This window comes from Triticum dicoccoides, chromosome 5B, assembly GCF_002162155.2.
Source record: "Triticum dicoccoides isolate Atlit2015 ecotype Zavitan chromosome 5B, WEW_v2.0, whole genome shotgun sequence".
Lineage (NCBI taxonomy): Eukaryota > Viridiplantae > Streptophyta > Magnoliopsida > Poales > Poaceae > Triticum > Triticum dicoccoides.
In genome coordinates, this window is record NC_041389.1 from 697842902 (window position 1) to 697852675 (window position 9774).

Sequence of the window (9774 nt, forward strand, 5' to 3'; positions counted from 1 at the left end):
TGAGAGATTAATGGAAATCCCGTTATGGGGTAGTGATGTGCTTTGTGCACCTCACAATCCTATAAATGTGTGTACATGAGTAATACCATCTAATATTGATATTTCAAGATTATATAGTCGTTATGTGGTATGTCTTCTCATGAGAAATTGAAATTCTAAGTAGTTCATTAATTATCTCTTGTTGGATCCTTTCATTTGCCTCTTGTTTATCCTTAATTGGTATCACATTATGGGGGAGTAATATGTTATGTGTATATTACTAGCCTAGAAAATGTGTACATTTGAGATATTGTCACCTAGACTTGATATTGTAAATTATCTTGTTCCTAGGTGGCATGTTAGCTCTACAAGTTGTAATTTGCTTTTTGTTTGGTGTGAAGATGATGTCGGATATCCTTGCTCTCTACCACCGGGAATTATTACCATTTACTTCTTGTCTTTTGGCAATTGGTACTCACTTGTGTGGTAGAATTTATTGATCATCTTTACATTGGCTTTTGCTTTTATTTGCCTTTTCTCTTGTCATGGAATGTATCAACTCCCTTTGTCTTCCATACCACTTGTGGATCTTGTTTATTTCTTGATCTTTGTCTAGTGTTTTCTAGATATAGTGAAAGTGGTGATCCCACCTTGTGCATTTTGTATTCAAATGCAAATTCTCTATAATGCACTAGTCTTGGGGCGCTATCCTATTTTCTATAAAACACTCATCTTGCGATCCTTATCAAGTGTGTGTTGGTGGAAGGCAAGCCGTTTTCGTTTTGGTATTTTGTGCCATCATGAAACTTTGTAGAGGGCTTGGTTTGTCTGGTATTATCCTCTCTTTTGGGATTTTTGATATCTTTTATTTTGAGTGTATCAATGGATATCTCATTCCTTGATGTATCTTTTATGGATATCCTCCAAGTTATGTTTTATTCATTTGATATCTTTTCTTCACTTGGTTTTCCTTTGTCATTTGGTATCGGTTCTTGAAGGTCTTGAGCATGCATATTTACTTCATGTAGTCTATGTGGCATGCCTTCTTTATTTTACCCAATATATAGGGAAACTCCACCAAGTCTCAAATTGCATGAGATGTGCATGAAATTCATTTCCTTCTCTTTGTGCACGTATTTATGTGGAGTTTGTCCTATGTATATTGATGTTTCTAAATTTTGGTCCCAATGAGTTTGGGTACCATTTTGTTTGTGTTGCTGTTCTAGGAACAATTGGAGATGCATTGGATGCTCGACTCACTCATAAGGAAGGTGGTGTCACCATGTGCTTATTGGAGTCAAGCTAGGATGCTCAATGAACTACTATCTACTACCTTCAATTGGTTTCTTCTAAATCCTCCCAATGATATCTCGGGAGCCCCCCTTGATTAGTCTTCTCAAGTGCATTTCCTTGACTCACACACACCATTTTGGTTGAGCCCATTCTTAAGTTTCCTCTTTTACATGTTGCTCAACCACGTGTTTGCTGCAAGTACTTGGCTTTGTTTCCTATATGCTCAATTGCACTTGTTGTAAGTTTCTATTGATTTTGGGGGATCTATGATCCTATTTTGTGCACTTTGTATCCAAATACGAATATTGCGTGCACAAATCATGGGGAGCTTCTCTAGTTTCTTTAGAACACTCCTTTGCTCATATCATAATATCCTTTATTTATGTGGGTCGTAGGATCTTTGGTCTAGTTGGTTCAATTGATATCCTTTGATTCCTTGCTTCAATTGGTATCTTTTGATTGCTTGATTGCTTGTGTCTCTCTTTATTATGTCCTTGTGGCATATCATTCTTTAGCAATCTTTGTGCCTCAATATAGTTTGTGTTCCTCCAAGTATTTAGCTTTGGATATGTGTATGGCACTCCACTATCTTGTTGAGAAATACACAACTTATGGAGGAACACTTTTCATATTGGCCTTCTAAGCTTTTCGCCCATTTTGGCAATCGATGCCAATGGGGGAGAAGTTTCAGAGAGTTTTGTGGAGAAGGTTTTCAGAGTCTTCGTTTTAGAGAGTTTCGTGGAGAAGGTTTTCAGAGTCTTATCCTTGCTTTGGTTTTGTTCCGAAGCATTTGCATCTCATTCTCCTACATCATTTGTTGTTCCATTGCATGGTGATGCATAATTCCTTATATAAACTCTCTTGAAAGTGATTGTCATCAATTACCAAAATGGGGGAGATTGAAAGGACATGGGGTGCCCCCATGTGTGGTTTTGGTAATTGATGACATTCTCTATGGACTAATGGTTGCATTGAGTTATATTTGAAGGATTTGTCCATAGGCATTTCTTGAAGTACATGTGTTGGTTTCAAGGAGAGTTTGTGTCGACCAAGGTGCTATTCAAGGAATTACCTAAAAGATTGGTCTTTTGAGAGGTTGATCAAGACTAACTGAAAGACTGAATCAAGTTGATCAACACACAAAGCGTAGCAGATGTACCGAGAGGGATCAAGTGATCCCATGGTATGGTAAGCATTCTCAATTACGCTTTGTGTACTAACCCATGGTCTTCATGAGAGTTCTTTGTGGGGTTAGGATGCGGTGTGCAAGTTCAAGTGATGCATCATCAAGAGATCAAGTGCTTGAAATTTCCATCCATTGTGGTGACAGTGGACTTGTGAAGATGAGCCGAAGAGTGGCTCACCCATAGTGGACCATGGGGAAGCAATCATCTAGTCTTCATCGAGCCAACGCAATCAAGAAAGGTGGTCCAACTTGAGGGAGTCAAGATCATCATCATATAGCTCAAGTGGATCATGTGCAAGGCAAAGGTTTGCCCTTGATAGATTTTCTATTTTACCGGTCTCATGGTGGTAGTTGGGAGACCGGGTTATAGGATCGCTACCCGTCCTATCAAGGGGGGCTCTCAAGTTGGTAGCTTGATCGTATCGTTAGTAGAGAGCTCAAACCATTGCATCCTTGCATCATGTTTCTTGCTTCTTGTTTGGTTCTCTTTGTGAGTCTTAGGATTTGGTCATGATGGAAGAATTTGATTTTTATTCAAAATAAATGTACACGGATCCCTATGCCTCAGAGCTAGCTGAACGCGGTTCATTCCAAGTTTGAAAGGAATCTATAGAAGATGGTCAAGTTTGGTCAAATGACGAATAGACACAAAGAAATACTCCATCACGAATTTATTTCCATCACGGAAAAAATACTCCCGTAGTTCCCGCATGCACATCGATTGATTTCAATTAGAAGAACACACCGTGCATGTTGCTGGCGAAATATAAAAATAGGAATAACCATGTGTGGACTCGGCCGACGAGGAAGCACGCCATGCTTCTCAGATTGTTCCTCCAACGACACCTGATAAACACTAGCTTCAAGAGACTAGAAATATGAATACTACAGGACCAATCTATCAAGAAGCATGGTCAGCGGCAAGTGGGAGCCAAGACCACCACGCCATGCACACATACCACCATCCGCGTCAGCAATTGCCACCGGCTACCGGTGTTTGCAAGAACATGAACTTATGCCGATCGGGATGGGAGCCGAGCCGAACACCCACATAAAATTGTATAAAACTCACGGGCACTCACAAAATTGTTGTTTGGAGCAACAAGTTTGAGTATATTTTCTCTTTTCTAAAAATAAAATTATGTGCAAACAATCAAAACATCTTTTAAAAAATTGGTTCAAACAATCAAAACATGTATGCTCTACATGAAAAAAAAACATAACTACACATTTGAGTTTATGATTACTTTTTCCCAGTAACATAGTGATATTTGGGTACAAAGACCAAGGAAGATCATGTAAAAAATACAACTACAAGTTAGAAAATCCACACTAGAAGTAGATACTCTATAGCTATCTCTATAGTGAAAAACAATGCATGCCTTTGTAACTATTGTTGGCACTATTAAACTAGATTTGGGAAATTAAGCTTTAGTAATATTTCATATTCATGGTTTATGCTATTAATGCTTCTCTGCCGTGTTGAAATGGCGGGCATGTACCTGTGTGGGGTCTTGAACCATTTTCTTTTACTAAAGTTGAGTTAATTTTTTCTCCTGTTGCAACGCACGGGCATGTTTCCTAGTCTATATCTTTACCTAATATTAAAGGGAGGATTGTTTCTCCAGTTTTTTTGGTTATGGTGGGACCCAGATAAATTTCGTACGTCGCAGGTCTTCTCCTCGTAAGGGAGTTTTCTCGTTCTCCCTATTCACTTTTGTCAAAATTAGATCACAGGACGCAATGGGCCGGCCCATTAGGGCATCTCCAGCCGTTGGCCCCCCCAGGACGCACAAAAATCGCCCCCTGGGGGCGAGCCGGCGAGACACTCGGCGCTGGGGGCGGTTTTTCGCCCAGTCGCCGCCCCCAGCTCGCCCCCAGGCGCCGAAATTGGCCCGCTTTGCAGCCCAATTTCGGCGCATAAACGGCCCATATGGGCGAGAATAGGCCCATATTCGGCGTGGTTTCGCCCTGTCTCGGCGTTCATTTATCAACATAATTATTCCTTATCACATATTTCATCACAGAAAAATCAAATACTTCAACAAAATAGTACAACAACAAATAGTTCAATACAAATTATATAGTTCAACAAATAAAAACTGGTATTTCATCACGCGGCGTCCCCCTTGAGCCTCCATAGGTGCTCAATCAGATCTTTCTGCGGTTGATGATGCACCTGTGGGTCTCGGATCTCTTGACGCATACTGAGATAGGCAGTCCAAGTTGCCGGTAGCTGGTGATCAACTTCGGCTAGAGGACCCTGCCTGTAGTATGGTTCAATGTCAAACACTGGGTCTTCTTGCTCGCTCTCGATGATCATGTTGTGCAAGATGACACAGCAAGTCATGATCTCCCACATTTGATCTTTCGACCATGTCTGAGCGGGGTACCGAACAACAGCGAATCGAGATTGGAGCACACCAAATGCCCGCTCGACATCCTTCCTCCAAGCCTCCTGAACCTTCACAAACTAGGCGTTCTTGCCTCCTGGCACAGGGTTTGAGATTGTCTTCACAAATGTCGACCATCTCGGATAGATGCCGTCAGCTAGATAGTACCCCTTGTTGTATTGGTGCCCATTGATCTCGAAGTTCACCGGAGGAGAATGGCCCTCAATGAGCTTGGCAAAAACAGGAGAGCACTGCAACACATTGATGTCATTGTGAGTTCCTGGCATACCAAAGAAGGAGTGCCAAATCCAGAGGTCCTGTGTGGCTACCGCCTCAAGCACCACACTGCAACCGCCTTTGGCGCCTTTGTACATCCCCTGCCAACCAAATGGGCAGTTCTTCCATTTCCAATGCATGCAGTCGATGCTTCCAAGCATCCCAGGAAATCCTCTTGCTGCATTCTGGGCTTGGATCCGAGCAGTGTCTTCCGCATTGGGTGCTCTCAAGTATTGTGGCCCAAACACTGCCACCACTGCCCGACAGAACTTGTAGAAACACTCTATGCTGGTGGACTCGGCCATGCGCCCATAGTCGTCGAGTGAATCACTGGGAGCTCCGTATGCAAGCATCCTCATCGCTGTCGTGCACTTTTGGATGGAGGTGAATCCAAGAGCGCTAGTGCAATCCATCTTGCACTTGAAGTAGTTGTCGAACTCCCGGATGGAATTCACAATCCTGAGGAAGAGCTTTCGCATCATCCGATAACGGCGCCGAAATGTTCTCTCGCCATGAAGTGGAGCATTGGCGAAGTAGTCGGAGTAGAGCATGCAGTAGCCTTGCAGACGATGCCGGTTCTTTGCTTTCACCCGCCCCGGCGCCGAGCCACCTCGACGCGGCTTTTCATTGCTCGCGAGCAGCTGGGCGATGGCGGCGAGCACCATCAGATGCTCTTCTTCCTGGATGTCGGCCGCGGCTTCCTCCTCCAGCAGCGCGGCGAGCTCTTCCTCCTCATCGGAGTCCATCGCCGAGTCAGTCAAAACGCCGAACACCTTGCGCTCGTGGGCGTGTACCCGCCGTTAAACCGCGCCTCCGCGGCCGGAAACAGCGGCCGGCACCGCCTAGTGCTGCGGGGAGGGGTTGCCGCGGCGAAGCGCTGCTTTTTCAGGCGGGGAATGGCTATCTAGGCGGAGTAGGCCGGCGACCGTCGCTGGGATACTGCTAGTGGTGGCCGAGGGCGCGGGGGGTGCGAGGCGAGTCGGGGAAGAAAAACTTGACTTTTCCCCTGTCGGTGTGGGCCAGGCGCGCTTTTCACTAGCGCCGGAGCCCCCAACGGCTCCCCAGCGCACCGGGTTCGGCCTATGACCGCCGGGCGGAAAAAAGGCCCGAACCGGCGATTTTCGGCGTCCTGGGGGCGCGACTGGGACGTTTTTTCGGCGCCGGCGCGAAAAAATCGCCTGGGGAGGCCTTCTTGGGTGCGCGGCTGGAGATGCCCTTAGCGTACCAACAACCCAGCAGTAAAAAGAATTCCAAAAAAGAATTGTGCGTCGTGAGAAATCGAACCCAGCCACTAAGGCTGGAGCGATCAGACCGCCAGCCACTAGAATAGAAAAGAATTTTTGTTTAATTAGCAGCGCAAATCTTTAAAATAAGCTTACATTTATGGCAGATAGTGAGAGGATTTTTTTTTAAAAAAAGTGAATATATTTTAGAACGCGGTAATTTTGTAAAGTTGTTAATAAAAATTTAAACATGAACTTTTTAAAAAAAAAGAACAATATTTCTCTTTTCTTGGAAACCTTAGTATTTTTTAAAACATAAACAATTCTTTTAAACTAGGAGGTACTATTGTGATTATTTTTCAAATTTGCAAAAAATAACAATGTGTCTATTTTATTTTATTTTGAAACCTTAGTATTTATTAAAACACAAACAATTTTTGAAAACTAGGAGGTATTGTTATGATTATTTTTTCGAATTTGCAAACATTTTCAGAACACCAATATTTTGGAACTTGAAATTCGAAAAGGCAAACATTTTATTAAAACATGATTTTTTTTAAACTGCGAGGTACTGTAGCTACATTGTTTTAATCCATACCTATTAATAAAACTTGGCAACTTTTTGAAATATGCCTACCTGATGCATTGCTTTAGTTCAATTTACTAAACTAGGGATGTGGAAGGAATCTTTGTCGCGTGTTCATGTACGACCACTCTCAGTCAGCCCAGTGACTCCCGTGAAAATGCATGAGGAGTCCAACTAAGGTTTCAAGGACTCTCTGACACAAACTACTCAATTTACAAGATGACACGGACATATATAATGTGCAATGCTTTTGCCTATTATATTAGCATGGTCGTAAACAATTCACAATGTTTCCTATTCGCAATGCAAGGTCAGTAACAATGTTTCCTCTTTGTTTTCCGTTCGCATGGCATGGTCGTAACAATGTTTTCCGTTCGCAACGCATGGTCGGTAACAAATTTTTCCGTAACAGTGTCCCCTGTTGAAGCAGGGTCCGTAACAATGTTCCCCTTATGACACACGATCAGGAACCATGCTGTTCCTTTAGCTGTAACTTTCTTTAGAAGGTCCGGTTTTGGCTTCACTGCCTACGCTTGAATACATCCGAAACCCATAACATTGTTTCTGGCGAGTGTATCTTCCTTAATAAAAGAGCTTATAAGACTTATATAAACAAAACTATATGATTTGAAAACGTAACTCACAAAGAGTACGTAATCCAAATGTTCCCGTGTTGATGCTTGTCCCGGTTCTGCCTCTGGTCCATTAAAGAGTACGGCGCATACTCCAATTGAATTATGCATTTCGACGGCTCCAAAATGTTGGCCGGCTTGGGGGCTGGCGTCGTATTGAAGTCCCCAACCGGAGACACAGTCCAATACGTACTTCAGATAATGTACACGGACTCCAACAATGCAGCCGAATACGAGGCCCTCCTACATGGTCTCCGGATGGTAATCTCCATGGGTATTCAACGCCTAGAGGTGCGCAGGGATTCAAACCTTGCAATATCCCAAGTAAATGGAGACTTTGACGCCAAGGATCCGAAAATGGCAGCCTATCATAACGCTGTCCTAAAAATGTCAGCTCGGTTCGAAGGACTCAAATTCCACCATGTAGCCCGGGATAATAACCAAGCAGCCGACGTGTTGGCACGCATCGGCACGAAACGCGACGCTGTCCCTCCAAACATCTACCTAGAATGGCTCTTTAAGCCATCCGTACTATGGGAAGAGGAGTCCGGAAATAACAACCCGGAAGCAACCGCACCACCCAACACAGAACAATCTGACATAATCGGTGGTTCAGCCGATGAAATAACACCTTCAGCCCACGAAATAATGGTGGTAATTTCCCCATGGACAGAACCATTCCTAGCCTACTTAATTAGGCAGGAACTTCCCGAATACCAAAATGAGGTCCGCTGCATAGTTCGGCGATCTAAAGCCTACAAGGTCCACGAGGGAGAACTTTATAAGAAAAGCACAACCGGAGTCCTTCAAAGGTGCATCTCCAAAGAGGAAGGGCGAAACCTTCTGGCTGAAATTCACGCCGGACTAGGCGGACACCACGCTGCAGCCCGGGCCCTCGTAGGCAAGGCCTTCCGTACAGGATTTTTGTAACGCCCCGGATACAACTTTCCATATTCGTAACTCCAACTCTTGCCTTTTCCGGAGATGCGATATGATTATCTCCTTCGTGGTTGGGTTTTGTCTTCGTTTTGCATTTTGTTCATGTCAGGCTTTTCATCTCATTGCTTCATGTGCATTGCATAATGGCATCTTGCACCCCTTTTTCAAACTCAACTAAATAAACCGTATGGATCTTCGGTCCATTTAAATCGAGTGTCGGTGTACTAAAGTAGGGGTACCTTAGTATCCCGAACTTGTGCACGGGCAGTCGCAGCGCCCAGCGGCAAGGCTTGCCGGGCATCCGCCAAGATCCTCCGTAGCTCATATTTATGCCATTCAAGAACAAAGTGTTTTGACTGAGAAGACAAGACTCCGGCAAGAGGAGCTTGCCGGGAAGGCCAACCAAGGCATTTCAAGAAACTTGCCATGACGCGCCGCGCGTCCCGTCAAGACCCGGCGAGCGACAAGCTTTCGGGTACGACAAGACAACGACCGCGGCAAGGCGCTTGCCGCGGCGAAGCTACCACTTTGCGCCCACGCTCTAGCGCATCCGACGACGTGTCGCCCCAGGACCATCCCAGGAGCACGTGGCGGGGCACTGTGCAGCCAAGCGGTGCGAGGTGGCAAGTGGAGATGACGAGAAGGCCATCGTGGCAGGCGGTGGCGCCCCTAACGGTCGCTTCTCTACACTGTTGGGCGAGGCGGACGGGCATTAAATGCGCTTGTCCCCTGCCGTCAGAGTTAGGTAGGGTGCACTATAGATGGCAGTTGTACCAACCCCTCTTTTTACATTTGTACCCCTCTCTGCGTTGCCACCTGTCGGTGACCCCTTTAGCCTATAAAAGGAGGCCCATGCGCAACGTAGAGGGGGTTCGACTCTTTCGAAAACACAGAACGCTCACGCTCTCGAGCAAGAACATAATACAAACACAAAAGCAGCAGTAGGAGTTTTATCTCTCCGGAGAGCTCCGAAGCTGGGTAAAATCCCTCGCGTGCTCCGCCTCGATCTGCTCTTTGTGCGCTCTCCGCTCCCTTGCCGGACCGAAAGGGGCCCTGCCCCATAGGTGTTCGTTCCCCACGACATCTTTGGCGCGCCAGGTAGGGGGGCGTCGAGGTTGCGTGAACTTGATCCGGCGTTCACGCGAGCCAAATCTTCGTTTTCTTCATCATCTTCACCGACATGCCACCGAAGAAGAAGGCTTCGGAGGTGGCTGGTCCGTCCGCGTCGATTCCACCGCCACCGGAGCAGATGGGCGGTGGAGTAGAC